This window comes from Urocampus carinirostris, chromosome 10 (assembly GCF_059441175.1).
Source record: "Urocampus carinirostris isolate Australia breed hairy pipefish chromosome 10, RoL_Ucar_1.0, whole genome shotgun sequence".
Classification (NCBI taxonomy): Eukaryota; Metazoa; Chordata; class Actinopteri; order Syngnathiformes; family Syngnathidae; genus Urocampus; species Urocampus carinirostris.
In genome coordinates, this window is record NC_142358.1 from 15,939,460 (window position 1) to 15,960,958 (window position 21,499).

Genomic DNA, 21,499 nt, shown 5'->3' on the forward strand with positions numbered 1-21,499 from the left:
AATTGAAACAGATTATAAAAGTCTAAGCGAATATTTGTCCGGATTATCGATAGGTTATGGTCATACAAAGAAATAAATTGTTGCTGTTATTGTATTGTAAGGCCAATTTTGTTGTCGCGGTTACCATAGCGCTCAATTGGCCCCACCTGTCCTGTTTAAATCGGTTTCTAGTTTTGTTCCCGTCTAGTTTGTACTGTTTAACTTCAATATCCTGTTTTGATATAAATCCTGTTTGTCCTGTTGTTTAATATCGGTTCTCAGTTTTGTTCCCGTCTAGTTTTTCCTCTTTATTTTCAATATCCTGTTTTAATGACAATCCTGTCTGTCCCGTCCTGTCCGGTATCAACTCCATCTGTCCGGTATCCGCTCGGGCATTTGGTATCGATCTCGTCACCACACTGCTGCCTAACGTCCATGACTCCCCATTTCCCGTAAAATAAAAGGCTTGGTTGAGAAAAGTCACGCATTTGGGTCCTGTTTCGCTTCATTACATTTGTAACATTTTGGAAATTTTAAATAAACATCATATCCTACATCCTAACAACAAATATTTAAAAGTAGACACACCGTAAATTTAATGTGGATATTGTATAAATCAAGACATATCATGAAGCATGGGACTTTCTCTTTAATACTAATGGAGTTTTAACACACACAAAGAAAATGTTTTGATAGTTTGCTCTTTTATGGAATCTTATAAAATTAGCTTGTTAAATTGTTCATGGTCAGAGTCAAGTGAACTCCAGACTAAGAGTATCAAATGTGTATTTATGCGGCAAGCCATAAATAACGCATTTTCCTACAAAGGTTCACAAGCTCGATGCGTCAACAAAATCAAGACAAATATAATAAAACAAACAGCACAGTTATATTGACAATTATATAAAAGTGTATATCTTTGCCAAAATGGTATAATAATAACAATACTATCCGGGTGATGCTAGAGGATATTGGACATTATGAGTTATCCCGTTTCTCTCACTCCCTGTGAGGCCTGTCTTTAACCCTTACACTCTGAGCAAATATTTTTGGGGAAACATTATTTTGTATGCGCAACAACAAGTTGAATCACAAGCCTTTTGAATAATCCGACACGTGTTAAATAAAAAGTCTATTTCTTTAACAACCATTTTGCCACTTGCTGTTGATTAAGACTAACATGACAATTGTTAGAGGCTTGGTCAACCACCAATCATGGATGCTATGTTTGCTAAAACAGACAGCAAGTGGCAAGGCAACAGCAACACGTAATACATAATAAGCAAAACCTCCTGGCCTCAATAATGGACTGTATAAGTACTGTTTCATCCATGTTGGCAATAAATACTTGACTTACTACCTCATTTGGATATACATTTACGGGTATGATAAAAAAATGATAATGAATATGATATTATATATATATTCCCCTACCCAATTCCCGATGATTGCTGGGATGGGCTCCAGCACCCCCCGCGACCCTACTGAGGATGAGCGGTGCAGCTGATAAGATGAGATATATATAAATCTGGTTTGATTTTCTCTGCATTACTTCTTCTTCTCTCTCTCTCTCTCTCTCTCTCTCTCTCTCTCTCTCTCTCTCTCTCTCTCTCTCTCTCTCTCTCTCTCTCTCTCTCTCTCTCTATATATATATATATATATATATATATATATATATATATATATATATATATATATATATATATATATATATATGTATATATATATATATATATATGTATGTGTGTGTGTGTGTGTGTTTATTCATTTTTGTGTTTAATTATTTAGTAAACATTGTTTGGAAAACCAGGACGGCTTGTCTCTAACATCCCAATGCCACGCCTTATGCGCCCCCACATTACCGCCGCTTAAAGCGCATCCTTCCAAATGTCCTTCCCGTCTTCCCGTTTCTGATTTCCGACAGAGTTGGACTAGAATGTACTCTTCTCCGCCTCTTGTTAAAGGCAGGAAAACGAGTCCGTTCTGCTTCTAGGTCTACGCGTAACATTACGCACATTTCAGGCGGTGAGCGTCGACCAGGACGCCCGGTGCGCTATTTGCTGAGCGTTCTTCCGGCAAAGTGCGCACATTGAGCCAGATGTGAGCCCGCCTCCTTCGCCCCACTTGCTCACTCCTTGCCTCCAGTGCGCGCCTCCCTCTCTCACTCACTCAGTGCGGAAGGTAACTCCGTGCGTAAAAGGCGCTGCCGGACGCGCGCTATAAAGTCCTGCAGGAAATGCGTTTTTCTCACCACAAGACTTTTTAACAGTCCGCGCTGTTTACAGGATTGAGCATTTTTTGAAATTTCGTTTCTGAAGTGTGAGTTGTTGTTGTTTGACTGGCGGTGCGGTTATTAACGCGCCCAGATGCCTCCCGCGCGAGTCTTGGACGCATCTCACCGCAAGAGACTGGTCAACACCACGCAAAACCGATGAAGACCAACCAGGCTGGAGGCTAAAGCTGGATTTAACCCAAGGCAACGGAACGCAAAAACCGACAGGGGTCCGCTCCAACTTATGGCGTGAAGGTGATATTTCCAAACTTCTGATCACTTGGATACGTTAATTGACACAGTGGTTAAACACTAAGGGTAGAAGGGCAGAAATTACGTATGTTTTCTTTTTTCCTGCTTTTTCTCTTACTTCCCATTTTATTTTTCTTTCTCTATTCTTGCTTTGTCTTGTGGTCTTTTTTTCTCTTAATATGCTTTTTTTTCTTTTGTTTATTTTCTTCCTTTTTTAATTTTTCCTCCTTTTCTTTTCTTTTTCTTTTTTCATGTTCTTTTGTCATACATACTAGCTGGTCTATCAATAGTGACATTTAAACTGAACACAGAACTTGCTGTCAGCAGCAGCAGGAGGATCTTAATTTTCCCTCTTTCCATTATTTTTCTTTTCCTTGTTTTTTCCCATTCTCCTTAGTTCTTTTTTCGTTTCCTTTTCCTTGTTTTTTTATTTTTTTTCTTCACAAAAGGTTCAACAGAAAAAGGTGAAGCAAAATTGCACATTTTGGTCACTTTGAATCTGTCTCTTGTATTTTTCATTATGCCCTGTAGCACTCGTTTTTGGTTGCACTACACGATATCGGGAAATCTAGTGGTCAAATATTTCACACTGTCCCTTTAAGAACCTTGAGTAATCCTACTAAATGACCCTAGAATTAGTCACATGCTCAGGTGTGCGTCGATTGAGAATGCTTACAAAAAAGGTAGCTTTGTTGGTTAATTGTGGGGTTTTGCCGGAATTGATTGCATGTGGTGCTTTTGAAAATGAAATCAACAACAAAACCAGTGCCATTTTGATTTTGCTTGGAATTGAAGTCACATTTTTTTCTGATTAGCAGTGAAGGGGGGGTGTTGACCTTCAGGCTGCAAGATGGATGAGATGCCCTATTTTGAGGTGTCTAATAAGTAGAGAAAACAGCAAAAATTGCAACATGAACAACATGTCCCCCCTCCAATTAGTGAGTAGAGCAACATACATTAAAATGTAGGAGACAACCACAATAGCACTCTTAAGTGTAACCCACTGCGAGAAAATGAGGCCAATTTAACCGCATGCATCAGCATCCCCGATTTGTATACGGGGTCCTTATGGATCCTGCACATCCTTCCCATCTGATTCAGCTTTCGGTTCGACAGAAATAACCCAGCCGACTCACATCTCCTGGAGCGATTCTGAGAAGAATCCTTTAGTGAAGGCAAGTCCAGCCAAGCTGCATTAGATTACGATCAGTCAATAATAAGAGAATACATTCACTCAGCCAAATCCCTTTTTTCTTGCATGAGGGTGGTCCGTATTCTGGAAAGGAATTAAGACTGAGCGGAGAGAACTCACATCAGTGGGCGGTTCAGGTGGCTGGAGGAAGGTGATTGAGCGCCAAATCACTTTATGCTGGCCGGTCAGTCAATAGTGACATTTGAATTGAACAACGTTCCTGCAGGGGAGAGGCCTGCTGACTTGGTTGCAGCGTGAGATTCTTGATGTTTTTTGTGTTTTCCCTGAAAAAACCTCACCAAAAGATATGAGCGGTCACAGTGGATTGTGTTTTTTAAGCAAACGACGTGTCTAACCGGAAAATCAGTTTGGAATACAACGAATTGAGCGGATAGGAATACAAACTAATGAATTAGTCTTTCAGTCTCTATCAGGAAGCATGGCCAATTGACTTTTATTGAACAGATGTCCACCTCGAAGGCCCAAAAAATGAAAGGAAATGTTAAAAAAAATGCTTTCTTAGTAGCACAATTATTTTGTAGAGTTTTTAGGACAACACTGTAAGATTCAATACTTGTGTCTAAAAATGTGTACAAAAGTTGATATCTGAGACTGGCGGCACGGCAGCTGAGTGGTTGGCGCAGCTGCGGTACAGTTCTCATGGATTCAGATCCAGGTACCAGCCTTCCTGTGCGAAGTTTGCATGCTCTCCCCGCGCTTGCGTGGGTTCCCTCCCGGCACTGTAGTTTCCTCCTACATTCCCAAATATATGCATGTCAAGTTATTTCTAAATTGTCCCTAAGTGTGAATGAGCGACTGAGTTGCCTGTCTCTGCGTGCCCTGTGACTGGCTGGCAACCGGTTCAGGGTGTTCCCTGCCCACTGCCCGAAGATAGCTGGGATGGGCTACAGCACCCCCTGCGACCCTACTGAGGATAAGTGGTTAAGATGATTGGATGGATGTTTGGGATGCACGGTAGTTGTTTTGTTTTCCAATACCATTCACCAATAGTCTAGCATCCTCTTTCTCTGGACCGATATGATAACTGTTTACAAATATAGTGTATTATATTGTTTGTATGTATTTCAAAAGTTGAATTATTCTATCATTGGACGAACAGTAGGTTCATGTGTTTGCCATTTTATTTTCTATCGTCATAGAACATTTTCTGAACTCAATTAAATGAAATGGCTCTTTTTTTTATTTATATAAGAAATATATTCAAATTATAGTAAAATTATTAAATGAAGCAAATTTTCAGACAAAGTCATTTATTTTGAAATCAAGGTTCACGCATCCCTTAACCACCTAAATCGTCGGGGGACCTATGAGGACGCAACTCTGGACAGCTGTATCAACTGTTGACGATTGTTGGCCTGTTCTTGGGTCGTGGCAAAGTTGGCACCAGTCCATTCCTTAATGTTGTTGGCCCAGTTCCCTTGGGTCTTTCCCCCTGCCCCTTGAACTATGCATTTGAGAATTATCTTGGTAAGTCCTGATGATCTTGTGACATGACCATACTACTGAAATTTCAGTCTGTGCAGTTTACAACAGTTTTTCGAAGGGTCCAATGTGCTCTCTGACAGTGTGGTACACCGTTTCGTTTGTCACATGCGCTAAGTAGCTAATGCCTAGATGTTTTCTGTAACATAACATCTCCATGGCCTGGATTTTCTTTTCCAGTTTTGCTTTGAGAGTCCATGTCTCTCAAGCGTAGCAGAAGATGGAAATAACTAGTGCTTGCATGAGTCTTTGATTTCACTGATATGTTCTTGTCCCACTAGATGTAAAATTATATTATGTATTCAAACACAAAACATACTCACTTACACAAGATGAAGATTGATACTCCGACGTAGATTCTTGAGTTATCTCTGATAAAAATTGTTCCGATAATAATCATGCATCTCCATTGTGAAGTTTGATTTATTTCTTTTTTTAAATTTGATCTTGCAACTACTAATTTAAATATTCACGTGAAAACATTCAAGATGGATGTCAAAATCTGAAGGCTGGCAGTGAAGGATTTAAAACATGACTACTCATAAGCACACGGATTGTAGAATGAGGTTGGCTAAAATAGCCCTAGTTACAAATGAACTGCGTGGATAATTTAGCCACCAGACGGTGCCAGATCAGCACAAATGGAACATGAGTTTTCCAGTCATGTTGCTTGTTGTTCTCTTGCTCTGTTTTTTCAATTCTGTCTCCAAATTATTCAACCTTGGCTTATCCTACGATTACCCAGTTTCTATCGTTCTCAGTCTGGTAGCTGTGCCCAATGTTCAGAAATGTTCTATAAATGTCATGTTCAGTTGGGGACGTATTTCTAGCTAATGAGGCTTCCTGCCCATTTATCAATGTTCCCAACACAAAAGGGTCTCATTTTTCTCAATCAACTCGTCAAAACATCCTTTTTATCTTATACACTTTCAGCACAGTTCAACAAATTTCCATCAGTGACCTCAATCACCTTAACCCGCTGCACATTCTATTATCTTTGGCTAACAAACTTAATTTATCTTTCTCTCCTTTCGATTAAGTTTTATGCAGATCATTTGTTGCAAATTGACGTGATGATTGTTGGGATTTGCAGGGAGGAAACATTAAATAGAGCAGTGTTATCTTAGAGTTAAATGTATCTTGGTAATTTGAGCTTAATTTTAAGTTATGGGTAAATCAACATAGCAAACTCTTATCAAAATGTGCATACTTGTTGCTTGATTTAAAAAAGAACTGTTTTTAAAAATGCATTCCTATACATGTTCTTGTATGTATCCTGATGATTTTTTACTTAACATACACTTTTAAGAAAACACTTTGGCCAACTAATATTTTCCCATTTAAATACATGTGTCTCATAAGCATCATAATAGGCCCTTAAGTTTATATTGCCAAATGTTTTTTTTTTCCAGGAACAATACTATACTAGGGTTGTGAAAAGTGAACAATCTATCTTTCAAGTATATTGCAATTAATCACTTAATAAGATAAATTTAAAGTGATTTTTTTTCAATCTATGTACTGTAAAACAAAAAAAAACATTTGGATTAACCATTAGATAAAACATAGCAATAACAATAAAGATTTACTTACCATTTTGGCCCGTACCATGTCAGAAAATAGGGAGAAGCGGTCGAAAATAAAGGCCCAAAGTAAAATACAGTTGCTGGGGTCACGCCAATACCATATTCCTCAAAAATATTTTTTTGTTGAAGGGACTTAAAATGGCAATAATTTGTAAAGCAAATAATATTAATGATAAAAACTAACTATGTTGCAACAAACATTGATAAAGAGTATTTACCTATTTGTGATCAATAAACCTTCTTAAAACGTTCGGTTTCAATTTAACGCAAAGCTAATTGGTAATCGATTAGTAAACACAATTAAAATTGATATTAGGATATTTCATTTTGATAGGCTAAAATCCTGAAGATTTAGCCGTTCAGTCGATAAGGAGTATTTAATTGATCTATTTAATATAAAATAGGTACATATTTATATTGATAATCAATAAATTGTCAATTAATTAATTGCTATTCCACTAAAGAAATTTAAAATACAAATAAATACTTTAGGAAAGGATCATTATGCTATGCTATGCTTTATTTTAGTATGCTGTGCTATACTACACTTTAGAATCCTCTTCTAAAATATATTAAACAGTAATTTAAAAAAGTAGGACGAACCCAATTCTGCGGTCAATTGGTCAATTGTTTTTTTAGAATGTTTAGAATGAAATTAATCTATTTTTGGGAGTGTAATTTTAAACGTCTATCCTATTTTTTTGCTGAAATATCTTGTACAAAATAAACTAAGATATTTTGCAAAACAAGTTGTGTCCAATCAACTCAAGTATTAGGTTGGTTTATTTTAGTTTATTTTTATTTTTGTATCTACTTTTAGAGTCTATACTATACTATACTATACTATACTATACTATACTATACTATACTATACTATACTATACTATACTATACTATACTATACTATACTATACTACGTGTTTATCCTTGAGTGCCATGTTTAATCTCAACAATAGACAATTCTAATCCAATTATTTACTATGCTATAACATTCTGTAAAACATTATACAAAACCAAATATCACAGTATATCCAACTGTGTCATTGTGAGCAAGGCAGCCAAAAAAAGGCTGAACGGGAAAATTTCAGGTGGCCCAGTATGACCCTGAAAAAGGCAAAGGGAAGTTGACAGGACCCTCCCTGACCTTTGCATGCTTCTACTTCTATCATAAGGACACAGAGACGATAAAGTGCCTACGTACGATCTTGCTCTAGTATTAACCTGATTCTACAGTTGACCCCTAAATAACATTGTGTATCATCCAAGAGCGGGTTTTTTCCGGGTATAGCGATTGTCCAGCGGATTTCTGGTAAATGCTGACTCTGATTGTGCTGTGTATTCCAATTTGGTGGTCTTCCCTTGGTTGTTTTGTCTTTTGGCTAGTAGATCATTAAACTTCAGTAGAATCCTTACTAGATTTTTATTTTTCTTGGCTGATTCTTGGTGTGTAGCACCTTTAAAATGAGACAGAGGGAAAAAAGCTACTGGACTAGTTCTAGGTTTGATTAGTTGTTAGATTAATTGAGAAACATTAGAGTGAAAATGAATTGGACCACTGTAATGAACAATGGACAAGACACGAGGCAACATTTACCATAAATTAGAGTAAAAGAACACTCTTACTTGAATGAAGGTGAAAAAACGCAAAGTTCTAAATTGAGTAAATCTTTGTTTAACAACCGTGTTGTTCCTTTTTTAGGTTTAGTAGTTTAGGAATTATGTTGACTTCATACTTTTGTCTTTTCATCCCTGGGGGAGAAGGATGAGCCTGGTTTTTGCACGGTGCATGCATTTTCATCCATCATATCGCCACTTAGACCTGATGCATGCCATCATCTAGAACCTGCTGTATTGATTAATATTTTGGGACAGGAAGCTGTCAAGTGGACATTCTGATATTACCTACATTTTATGTTGATGTGCAGCTTGGTCACCCCTTCTCAAGGTTCCTTAATGTTCTTAATGCTGAAGTTTTTGAGTTTTTCTTTCCCTAGGTTTTGGATCTGGATGTGGTCTAATGGTGGTTTCAACTCTGTACAGTCCTTTATGACTGCATGTGATTGGGGCTATGCAAATAAATATGACTTGACCTTAATGACCATGATGATCTACTCTAATTTTGGTTGATAAACTCATTAGTCGCAAAATGTACTTTTATTATCACCGATATTTATTTGGAATCATCCTAAATCTGTTTTTGCATCAGAATTTAAAATCACACAGTCATACACTTCAAATCTCAATGGAAATTCAAATACATGACAAGGGGCTTCTTTAAATAATCAAAGATAATTTAATTCCAATGTTCTCCATTTTATAAAATCCCAAATCTATGAGTATGTGCTATAAGCACAGGCTGATGTTTCAAAGTTCATAAATCCCCAGTCAATACCAGAGGAATAATCAAATTCCTATTGTGACCCTCATGAGGAACTTTATAATAAATACGATGCTTTTTGAATTCATGGTTTGGGTAGCTAGCTACCTGGACCATCAAGATTTCCAAACAAGGAATCAAGGAATTTTCCCAGAGGAAAAAAATAATGGCCAAACATCATCTATTTTTGTATCCATTGTGAATCACAGTCACTGGCAGGAGTGAAAATGATGGAGAGATTATGTTTACCAAGCAATGTCTTGCAAACAATTGCTATTGATGATAGCAGGTCCTGTCTACTGCCTACGTTGACGTGCGTGTTCTGCCTGCAGTGAGCAATAATGAAAGACGTGCTAACGGCTATGGCTAAGAGGTATATGATGTTTTTTTTTTTTCAACAAAACCTTTTCACAAAACAAAGACAGATCTTTGTTAGCTAATCAAAATGGTATATTAAATTTGTTAACTTTGTTACATAATCAAATATTTATCGCAATATGTTTTCTTATCAAATTTTAGTGTTTTATTTAATTATCAAATTATCCATTCTAACTGGCTTTTTATGATTCGATTTTTACCACAGGTTACACCATTGTCACTTAAGTGTATGAACAAAGACATATTTGTTAAGAAAAGAAAAAAAAAAGAGAATCCTTCATGGTCTAGATCAGCGGTGGCGAACAAGTTTGACACAAAGAGCCGGGATTTTTGACTGTGAGAGTCAAAGAGCCACACCACGCACTGACCTGCCATGACAGAAAGACACACACAAACACACACAATTAAAAACATATTATTTCCCATAACACACTCCTCTCCTTACAATACAGTATCGTTCTTGTGTTGATTTCAGGGAAAGTGTCAGCCCTCAATACACACAAAAAAAACTAAACATAAAACAACGTGAAGAGCCACAGTATATAGCAAATATGATCAGGCAAAGAGCCGCATTCCTATTGGCCAAGGGCCGCATGCGGCTCTAGAGCCACGTGTTCGCCACCCCTGATCTAGATAATAACCAGTTAGCCGCTAAATGCTGATAAAGTCATGTCAGCTGCCTGTTGCTAACTCATCCACTGGGAAACTCATGTTTGCAAAGTGTTTTGCTTCATGTGTTGATGTTTTTTGCACTCCATTATTTTTAGAACTCGTTATAATTACCTTCACACCACTCCGGTCTTGGCAGCTCACAATGAAAAACGACATCAAGCACACATGCTTCATGTTGTTTGAATTCCAAATTTTGAATCTAGCAAACACCTTATATTTAGACTCAAAATGCACGTTAATCACATATTCTTTTAAATTCCTTCCTCATTGCCGTCTCAGTTCAAGCACAGCTGAGGAACTTCTCGCATCAGCACTTTTAATTTAAAGGCAGTCTCGTCATTTAAGCATTTGCAGGGTAAAAAAAATGTTAACCGTAAGGTATCGGGAAGGAATTGAACTCCACTGATGATTCCACTCCAAAGATAAAAGGTCGAATATTTTGTGTGCCTTGTCATTTGTTTATGAAACTAAACCTCAAAAGCAGGGTTTACCAACTTTATTGAAGATAAGAACTGATTCTTTCTTACTGATTAGTGTGAAAGTGTAACTGTTTAAAAAGCAGTTCTCAAATAACTTATTACTTAGTTATTATTATAGTATCATGAGTTTTGTATTATTTAGACAGGGGGAAAATGGGCTCATTCAAGTACAAAAGCTTATTCCTGAAAAAAGGGCATACATACAGAATGTAATTGATTGGCTAGTTGTAAATGGGTATGCTCGATGTTATTAGTAAGAATTCATCATGTATATAAGACACTGAGAGAACAGATGTTACCAAAATAGGGGAAAGACAAGGAGGAAAAAGGAACAAATATTTTAACTTTTTTGACAACGGAATTGTATGTTTACTTACTTAAACAACTGAAAAAACATATAGATAAATATACGGACAGACAGACACAGACAGACAGACAGACAGACAGACAGACAGACAGACAGACAGACAGACAGACAGACAGACAGATAGATAGATAGATAGATAGATAGATAGATAGATAGATAGATAGATAGGTAGGTACATCGATACTGTAGATACAAAGATACTGTAGATACATAGATACATACACTAGATGTATACATAGATTCAGTAGATACATGGATAACTACATAAATAAGCACATTTAAAAATATATTGATAATCCATTGATAAATGCATATATAGACACATCATTCTATGAACAGTTACTACCAAAATGAGAAAAATATATATAAAAAAAAAAAAATAACATTTTGAAACTTGTGAGAAATTCTGAAAAAACTGTGATTTTTTTCCCCTGCTCATTCTTCATTAACTGCATCAGTCAGGTAACTTATTTAGAGCCATCACTTCCAATAGGTATCGGTATGAAAAAAGTATCTTCCCTAGCTTGTTTTAAAAAAAATCCCGTTTGTTGTCATATTTTTTATGTGCTGAGGCGACCATGTTGTAACTACTTCATAACGTTACCAATAATGAAATATGCAAATAAAAGTTAACAAGCTGTGTTGTAGCAAGTTTGGGTTGAGTACTTGATGCAAGGTTTATTCTGACCCACTAGATTGACATCCATTCTACTTCTTTATACTGCTTCTATAAAAACCTTACTATCTGTACATGACCAGAACAAAGGTGCATTTAAAAGGGTGAACATATAGTTTGTAGCTCGGTATAGTTACTTTACCATTTTAGTTACAGAAAATGCTTTACTAAATCTGCCAACAAGTCCATGCTGTTCTGTGCTTCGGTGTCTTATGTTTCAAAGGAAATTTGGCCTTGGTAGTTACACGCATGTGCAAGCGTGAGGAATGAATGTCTTTGGCCCGGCTTTGTTGTATCACTTTAGCCCAGAGGGAGGCGAGGTGCGAGATGAAACCACTGATGGACTTACCAGAGAATAATTGCACTGTTTACATTAAAAAAACTGGGCTTACAACAAAGAAGCTGAATTAGTGGTTATGTATGAAGAAAAAACAGAATTCCAAAAATAGCAAATCTCACGAGGCTTAGAGATTTTAATAGAATATCCCACCAAGTATGTTGATTGAGGTCAACAAAGAGTTACCAAAGTCCGAGTTAAAATCCCAACAAGGAATGTCATTTTTGAGTAACTTCCAATCCTAAAACCACTCCAAGCACACTGTAAACCAGGGGTCTCCAAGCATTTCGAAGCTGAGACCTCCTTATGCTTTTACTGGTTATTTTGAAGTGCTACCAGTTTGCCATGAAGAGGCTTTCAGTGCCACATGTATTCTATTTTGATCAATATATGATTGGCTCACAATCGGTCCAGGGTGTCCATGCCCCACAGCCTGATATCAGCACCAGCATCCTCACACCCATCGTGAGGATAAGTGTTTCTGAAAATGAATGAATGAACGTTCGCAATGAAGTATCTGTCATGATCTGGTACGCCGCCACCCCTTGGTTAAAGTCAACCGAGGTGTGTGGTACGACTCAATTTCCACAGACCTGACTGTGATCACCCCGACCCTTTTTAAAGACTGCTTGGACAGTACGCCGTGTTGGGGCATTGCCACTGCTACGCCAGTTCCGTTTTTTGTTTGTAATTTGGACATTAAGTTACTTGCATTTAAACTCCTGGTCTGTTTTCATTTGTCTGTTACTGTGCTTTTGGGTTTGGTTTTTTAAATACCTTCCTTGCTGAAACACTCCTGCCTCACTACCTGCGTGTCTGAACTCGGATCCACCTGCAAACTGTAATATAATGGGTATAATGCCACTGCTGTTCTACTTTGATTATTATTAAATGTTTCTTATGAAGTATTCTTGTAATAGGCTTTAAAAATGGCTGGATTCGGTACATTTTGACATTTTTTATGATCCTCTCTTGCTCTCCTTGCTAACTCATAATTGGGGGTTTCTCTCCTTACTTTGACTGTTTGTTAACCCATTAACTTAACAAATTAAACAATAAAAAGTCATTGCTATGTTATGTTCTTACAATTTTATTATAAAGTTATTACCAGGTTGTAATTACAAGAAGTAGTACTAAAGTAGTCAACCACTAAAACATCTGCCTTGTATAAAGGTCCTGCGTGTTCTACACATACAAATCGTAGGCTAATTTTTAAAAGGAATTTGGAAGAACTGATTGTGGTTTTAAATAAACTAATCGTGTCGATGATTTTTCATGCCAGTTTGGAATCAAATGTCCTAGAAAACCGCAGTGATCCATTACTGGTAAACCATTTTCAGAACTGGTTCACGGCCTACTCAGTTGTTCTTAGACAGCTACTGAAGGGCTCACATTGGGGACCCATGCTCTAAACCAATTTGACGTCATACCAAGTGACTTAAAGCAGCTCTGCACGTGTACAACTTTCTCCACGGTCTCGCGCCAAAACTACATATCTGACATATCAAAGCAATATGTTCTTTCCTCAGGCTCCGAGACCCTCGGGAGAAGATTTTATGTGCCTCCCATAAAGCACTTTCAATTGCCTTCAATACACATTCCTCTTTTTGCTTTTATTCACTCGTCTTTTTTCTGAATCTGTAAAATAAAGCATGCATGGCATTAGTAGTATGCTAGAGCCACTTTACGAGAAACATCAACAAGTGTTAAAGAAATACGTGAATTAATTCTATTTTTAGGCATGCCACAGGGAAAGTATATTTTCAAATCCATGTAAAAAAAAAAAGGATTTCAATTTCCGAATGACAGAGAAAGACTATGCAGCGTTTGATCTGCAGCGTCTGCATCTTTCCAAATGTTGAAGGACTGCAAATCATTATTATTTTTATTTGCAGAAAACAGTGTTTTTTTGTATTATTACAAATTCCCTTAAGCAGTTTAATTGGATGTTTTTCTCATTTTTTGGTATGTTCTTGAACTTATTTCTTATACAAATAATATAAAGGAGTTTATGAAAATACAATACTTCTTAAATCTGAAGGTAATGTTAAGAAAAAAAAAAGATAATTATTTAAATGCATTGAATAAATGATAGACCTGATTAACTAGTGTGTGTTATGTTTTGTTATTGTAACGTGTCAATTCAATGTTGCACAATGTTTTGTTTTTATATTGTTTATAAATGACCTAAAATAAATTCTTAATACATTTTGTCTGAACAGAACGTTTTTGTGAGGTGCTACAACTTTTAGAAATGTGAAAATATTCAAAACAGTTATTCCTGTGAAAAGTACATTTGGGAAAAAAATGACCTATGAACAAAAAAAACTTAAATAAATAGGAAACCTATTAAGACATGCAATCTGTTGCTGTCATGTAAAAATACTTATCTCCCAAAATATTATTTTCTCCTGTTTACTATCTACAATTTTGCATGTTTAGGTTTTTTTTTTTTTAAATCAAACAGCTAAAAAGTAATTGTTCCTTTCTATATCAGTCAATATTAAATACATTTGTTGATTTCATGTAAACACATAATATTTCATCTCCAACAAAAATGTAACCATTTAAAAGATTATTTTTTTACATGAAAGTGACAGTATTAAGATAAACATTTTACATTTTCATTTTTTCAACCCCAGTCCAAATAGCAGACAACGGTCAGAATTAACAGTCAAAACAACAAACTGGCATCCTATGCAATCTCCTTTGCAAGTGTCTAATAGTAAAAATAGAAACAATCACTATAAACGTATAACCTTGCATATTTATCCATCAGTGCATCATTTTTTCCCAAATATAGATTTGGTTTTACTTTCCTTCAATTTTGTGCATATCCTTTAACCCAAAAAGCCCATTTAGGCATTCATAGAGAGATTGCAATAAAGGGCAGTTAATGGTGACCTGAATGCAAATGAGCTGAAAAGTGCTTGCTGGTTTTAAAAGGGAACATTTATCAACAATACTTTCCAGTGCATGTGCAACAACGGTTATGAAAGTGCTTTTTTGCTACGTGGGTGGGTTTGTCACATTTAAAGGTATTCCCAAACAGATTTAATTTTTCATTGAAAAACTGAACATGTAGTATTCTTCCCGACAATTATGCAAATATGTTGCAAAATGTATCACGCACCGAGGATTCGAGAAATGTAGTCTCAAAATTGACCATTCTGGGTCGTTTACTTTGGAGTTGTGACATCATTGAAGTCAAGTCAAGTCAAGTCATGTTTATTTGTAAAGCCCTTGATCACAAGAAGTCTCAAAGGGCAGCACAGATCACAGACTGATACAGACTCGCGGTTCATGGTCCTCAGGACACCACTGAGGACGCAACTCTGGACAGCCTTCTCCATTGTTGACAGTCACTGGCCTTTTCTTGAGCCGTGGCAAAGTTGGCACCAGTCCATTCGTCATTGTTGTCGGCCCAGTTATTTTTCGGTCTTTCTCCTCTCCTGCCCCCTTGGACTATGCCCTAGAAAATTAATTTGGCCAACCCTGATGATCTTGTGGTGTGACCATACCACTGAAGTTTCCGTTTACACACAGTTGACAACAGTCAACGTAAGGTCCAATGTGCCCTCTGAGGGTGTTGTGCACCATTTTGTTTGTCACATGGGCTAAGGAGCTGATCCCTAGAAGTTTCCTGTAGCATCACATCTCCAAGGACTACGTTTTCTCTTCCTGTTTTGCTGTGAGAGTCCATGTCCCTTAAGCGTAGCAGAAGATGTAATTAACCAGTTTTTGCATGAGTCTGATCTTTGATTTCACTGCTATGTTCCTCCAGATGATTTTAAGTCTGGCAAGGGTGGAGCTACCCTGGCCATGATTTCTGGTTTTGACACTTCTTCTGATATAACTGCTCCAAGATATACAAATTTGGTGACAGGTTCTAGCGCTCTTTGGCTGATGGTGATGTTAGTACTGGTAGCTTGGGGATTCTTGGTCATTAATTTGTTTTTTTTTTCTGTGCTGAATCCTCATCCCATACTGGCTTGATCTTTTGTCCAGGAGATTGACCAGACAAACTACAGACCATTATTATACCATCGCCTGATGAGACTTGTGACTGTTTTGGCTGAGTTGAGTGCTACCACTCCCAAAAGCTGTGTGAATTAAGTTCACCTGCCGCTGTTACAGCGTGTGCTCCTTGTTTGGCTTCATGTCCCCTTAGATACGCCATTATGGCTTTTCATTTGTGTTATCTGCCGCTTGTGTTGCACTTGGTATAATTTTGTATGGCTAGCTTCCCGTTGGCGTCAGGGTTGTCAAGGTCTTTCCTGTTTTGTTTGCTCCCTGTTGTTGCTTGTTGGCTGCCCACGGTGTGTTGTTTGGCCAGCTAGACTGTCGTTGCCGCCGTTTTTTTCGTGTTTTGTTCATTCATAGCCAGCTTTGCGTTTGTTGCCATAGTAGGTGCCGCTTTTTGATGTTGGTTCCCAGTTCGCCTGGCTTCTCAGTCCATGTTTTTGGTCAGGTAACTGTGACACAACGTCTGTGTATTTTCCACAAAAACTACCATAACTTCACTTTAAACACTTGAACCTCTTTGAAATAGTAACGTGTGAAACAGTATGGTAACTGGGCTGCTAGCATGCTGGGGTTCCTTTGATGACTCCACAGCTCAGGTTGACAAAAACAAGACATGCTGTCTTATTAATGCATTATCTCTGAAAATAATTGGAATACACCAATGATATATATATATGACCTCACATTGAGGAAGCCTCCACTTCATAGTGTTGCTTTCTGTATCCAGCGATTGAATTTGTAGGCAGGCTTACATAGCGAGTAGGCGTGGTGAAGCAGTTTGGTGAGAGAAGTAAATACACGGATAAGTGCAGATAGTTAACGCTACAACAGTTTTTGTTTGTTCATAAAAATATGACAAATTCCTTTTGTCATCATCAGGGCAGAGAGGGATTATGTTCAGTGCACATCTGCAGGAACGCAAATGCCACGGTGGACCAAAATCGTGTGATCACTTCACAGGAAACATTGGGCGCTGAAAAGTTATTGCATCTTCCATCCATAAGTTCAGTGTTCTTGCAACACAGTGTAATTTTGCAAGCAAAAAGCCCTTGTGTTTGCTGAAAGCAAAGTTTAGATATTGGCAGCACGGCAGCGCAGTGGTTAGCGCGTGTGTGGTACAGTTCTGAGGTCACGAGATCGAACCTCCCTGTCTGGAGTTTGCATATTCTCCCCGTGCTTGCGTGGGTTTCCTCCGGGCACTACGTTTTCGTCCCACATTCCAAAAACATGCATGTCAGGTTAATTGGTCAGTCCAACTTGGCCCTAGGTGTGAATGAGCAAGTGAGTTGTCTGTCTCTGTGTGCCCTGCGACTGGCTGGCAACCAGTTGAGGGTGTCCCCTGCCCACTGCCCGAAGATAGCTGGGATGGGCTCCAACACCCCCGTGACCCTACTAAGGATAAGCGGTCCAGATAATGGATGGATGGATGGATAGATGAATAGATTTTAAGATATTGGTATCACAAATGCAAAAAAAAAAAAAAAAGTCAGTTTTTATTTGTTATCCTCAGTAGGGTTGTTATAGCCCTTAATCACAAAGAGCCTCAAAGGGCTTAACAGGTTATTACACGGACTATTTTTTCAGACTATTATTACACCACCCCTAGATCTGGAACCAACATGAGGGCTAGAAAAAACTCGAAAATCTAAACATGAGGAAAATGAAGAAACCTTGAGAAGGGACCGCACATGTGGCATCCCCTTTCAGGATTACCAGACAGCAAAGGATGTTGCAATCACAAATAATACAGAGATGTTGTCCAAGAAAAGTATAGGTTATTCATAGGCTATAGAGTATAAGTGTGGTTTAAGCTTAGATTTATACATTTCCACTGAGGTTGCAGAACGGATCTCAGGGGGAAGAGCATTCCACAGCACCGGTGCCCGGATGGAGAATCCTCTCGAACCAGCGGAACACTTCTTGGCTCTTGGGATCACCAGGAGACCGGCGCTCTCGGAACGAAGGCTTCGGGCCGGGACATAGGGGGAGATCAGATCTGAAAGATATGAGGGAGCAAGACCATGTATGATTTTGTATAATACTAAGAGAACCTTGAAATCACATCTTAGGCTAACAGGGAGCCAATGCAGGTTAGCCAAAATCGGCGTGATGTGATCGGACTTTTTTGTCCTAGTTAAAAGCCTCGTTGCAGCATTTTGTACCAGCTGAAGACTCTTGATTCTGGACTTTGGGAGACCGGAGAGTAGTGCATTACAGTAATCGAGATGGGAGGTAACAAACGCGTAAATTATAATCCCCGCATCCGACTGAGACAGTATAGGACAAATTGTAGCAATGTTGAGAAGATGGAAGAAAGCTGTTCTAGTAACTTTCTTCACATGTGTTTGAAAGGACAGATCGTGGTCAAATATGACACCTACATTTTTAACTGAGTCACTCTGTGAGATGTGGCAATTGTCAATGTTCACAGCAGTTTTTGAGAATAAGTCGCGGCATTTAGATGGACCAATAACTACCATTTCGGTCTTTTCAGAGTTAAGACGCAATAAATTGAGTGACATCCACTCTTTTATCTCAGTGAGGCAGGCTTCCAAATTTCCACAATTTAGTGTGGCAAATTCCTCCAACGGAAGATATAGTTGAGTGTCACCTGCGTAGCAGTGGAATTTGATATTATACTTGCGAATAATATCACCTAATGGAAACATGTAAATTCTGAAAAGAAGGGAGCCAAGCACTGAACCCTGCGGAACACCACAGGTAACACTAACACGCTCAGATGTCATTTCGCCATATTTAACGCAGTGCGTCCTATCTGAGAGGTAGGATCTGAACCATGAGAGGACGGTTCCTTAGAGACCAATCCATTTTTACAGTCGTTCTAGTAGGATATTATGGTCCACTGTGTCAAAATCAGCACTAAGGTCCAGCAGCAGCAAAAGTGATGAAGCGCCAGAGTCCATTGCCAGTAGGAGGTCATTAGTTACCTTAATCAGAGCAGTCTCAGTAGAGTGGTTAGCCCTGAATCCTGATTGCATTGATTCAAAAAGATTGTTCTCGGATATGAAATCATTCAGCTGCTGTGCCACCACTTTTTCAAGTACTTTAGAAAGAAACGGTAGGTTTGACACAGGTCTATAATTACATAAGCCTTCTGGATCAAGGTTGGGTCGTTTCAGTGTAGGTTTAATAACAGCGGACTTAAAAGCCGCTGGAACTACACCTGAGGAGAGTGATATGTTTATAATATTTAGACCAGAAGGTCCAAGGACCCCAAAAAGACCTTTAGTAAGTGAACCTGGAAGCGGGTCGAACAGGCAAATCTTTGGTTAGGCCGTATTCACCACCTGTTTAAGATTATCGAGTGAGAGTTCACTAAAACGGGACAAATTCCCTGGTCAGCCACCATGTCATGCATCTATAGATTTCAGCCCTTAGTTTGTGTTGTATTAATACTGTCTTTAGCAATTTCTTCCTGTATGCATTGAATCTTCTTAATAAAGAAGACCATTAAGTCATGGGCTGAATGGGTGGAACTATAAAAAAACAGCACTAAAAACAGTGCCGCGGCCGTAGCATGTCGTTCTGCGTCTGTACCGCGTCATATCTGCGTGTGTACCACGTGTGCTGCCCGCGGTTACCCGTGGTCTAAAAAAGTCTTCATGGCCACATGTATTTTCAAGAAACTTAGCAAACTGTTGTCTACTACAAAATGGTAAAAGCTATAAACATACTTGTTTTATAATATGAGGGTGGAAAGTTTATTTTGATATTTTAGATGCGTATTTAGCTACAGAACTACATTTTCTGTAGGCTTTCAAAAATTAGTCAAAATGGCAAAACATGGCTGGCAATGTTTCAGAGAAACGTCTGGCGTTGAATAAGTTAAGAAAAAAATATTCTAAAACTTTGAATTTGAAATGCGAATCAGGAGAAAATGCCAAAAAATAGGAAAGCGACATACAGGGAGGTGTGCAGATGCAAAGCACGCATGTGCAGCAGTCCGGTGTGGATTGTTAAATCAGTCAGGCTGATTGCAGCACATGAAACTCGACACGCAGGGAACATTTATTTCCCAGCAGGCTCGGAACCGCTGATTGAATCGCTTGGTTCCGCTCGGAACGCGAGTCAAGAGAAAGGTCAGCTTTGAAAAAGGCGAAGTTGCCGTGGGTCAAGCGACGCAGCGCATGGCCCCACTTCAACTGTTATTTTCATAAGAGCTATATTGCATACACGGCACTAAAGAGTGTTTTTACCGACATCTTCCTTGACATTTCCCTCCAGAGGCTCTTTTGTTTTGTTTTCGAACAAAGCCATCTTAGAAACTGACTTCATGGATGACCTTTCTTCGTTAGGTTTTGATGGATTATGGAAATGTTCTCACCATTCAGAGAGGATCTTGGTGGCACGGCTCAGGTGGTAAACGGGGTTTTCTGCCGACGCAAAGGTTGCCAGTTTACCCCTCGCCCTTGTCCTTGAGCAAGATGCTTAACTTCGTTCTGGTAGCTGAGCGAGGAGATAGCGGCTAAGTGTTTTGAGTACCTTGAAGGTCAAAAACGTTGCAAAATTGCCTATTCAAGATTTATCTTGAAAATGTAACATGGATGCTTAACTTTAGTGACCTCCCCTCAGGCCAAACTACTCCAAAATATTAATGACTGATTAAAAACATCAGTGTGTGCATTCCTGTCCTGTAGGTGGCCGTATAATTATGAGGAAGTTATGAGTTGATGTTTTTCAGGTAGAGTTCACCTCCCACTTTGCATTTCATTTTTAAATAAAAGCAAAATCAGCCTGACATACGCGAACAATTGTCTCTCACATAAAAGACGGCAAAGCTAGTTTTCTTAGAAGAGTAAGCCAACTTTAAGTAAAAAAAAATAAAGCATCATCATATCATTGTCACTATCGGGCAACCACGCTTCTGTTCTTTGAATCCACACCCTTTAGGGCGGATCTACCCCTGTAAACTAGGGGGAAGGCTTTCAGAACAAGCTGTAATTTCTTATCCGAGGTTTGGGCTCTCTCCTCTTCTTCTTGCAACATTGAAATCCATTTATGTCTCTCATTTTTTTAGTGTCCACTAAACAATAAACTCAGCAATAATCAAATCAAATCTGAATAAAAATGTGCTATATTGTCTTATTTTAATGATCAGATTTCTAAATTAACACAAAAAATGTCGGACTTATGTAAAAACTAGATTTAAAAAGGTTTTATATGTTCGCTCATTTCAAACAATTGACCTTTTGACAAAAGAGCAATTCCACGTGATGGTTACCGTGTCCCGTGATTCAGGTATCTTCACCTTTTTCTCCAATGTTTCCTTCTCTGTTAGCCATTTGGCTGCAGGCTATGGCCCGACATTAGCCGGTATTTTTATTGTTACTGTATTTTTATTGTTTACTGCTTCTGCTTTGTTTCTCGGTGTTACTAGCCTTC

At 38.3% G+C, this 21,499-nt stretch overlaps 1 protein-coding gene across 1 annotated transcript in view; it reads left to right on the forward strand.

Moving 5' to 3' along the window:
* Positions 1 to 1,883: 1,883 nt before the first annotated feature.
* Positions 1,884 to 21,499, forward strand: part of drd2a (dopamine receptor D2a) — a 104,585-nt gene continuing 84,969 nt past the window's right edge. Inside the window, exon 1 of the mRNA XM_088345411.1 lies at positions 1,884 to 2,506. The gene's annotated coding sequence lies outside the window, so the exon portion shown is untranslated. The remainder of the gene's footprint in view (positions 2,507 to 21,499) is intronic.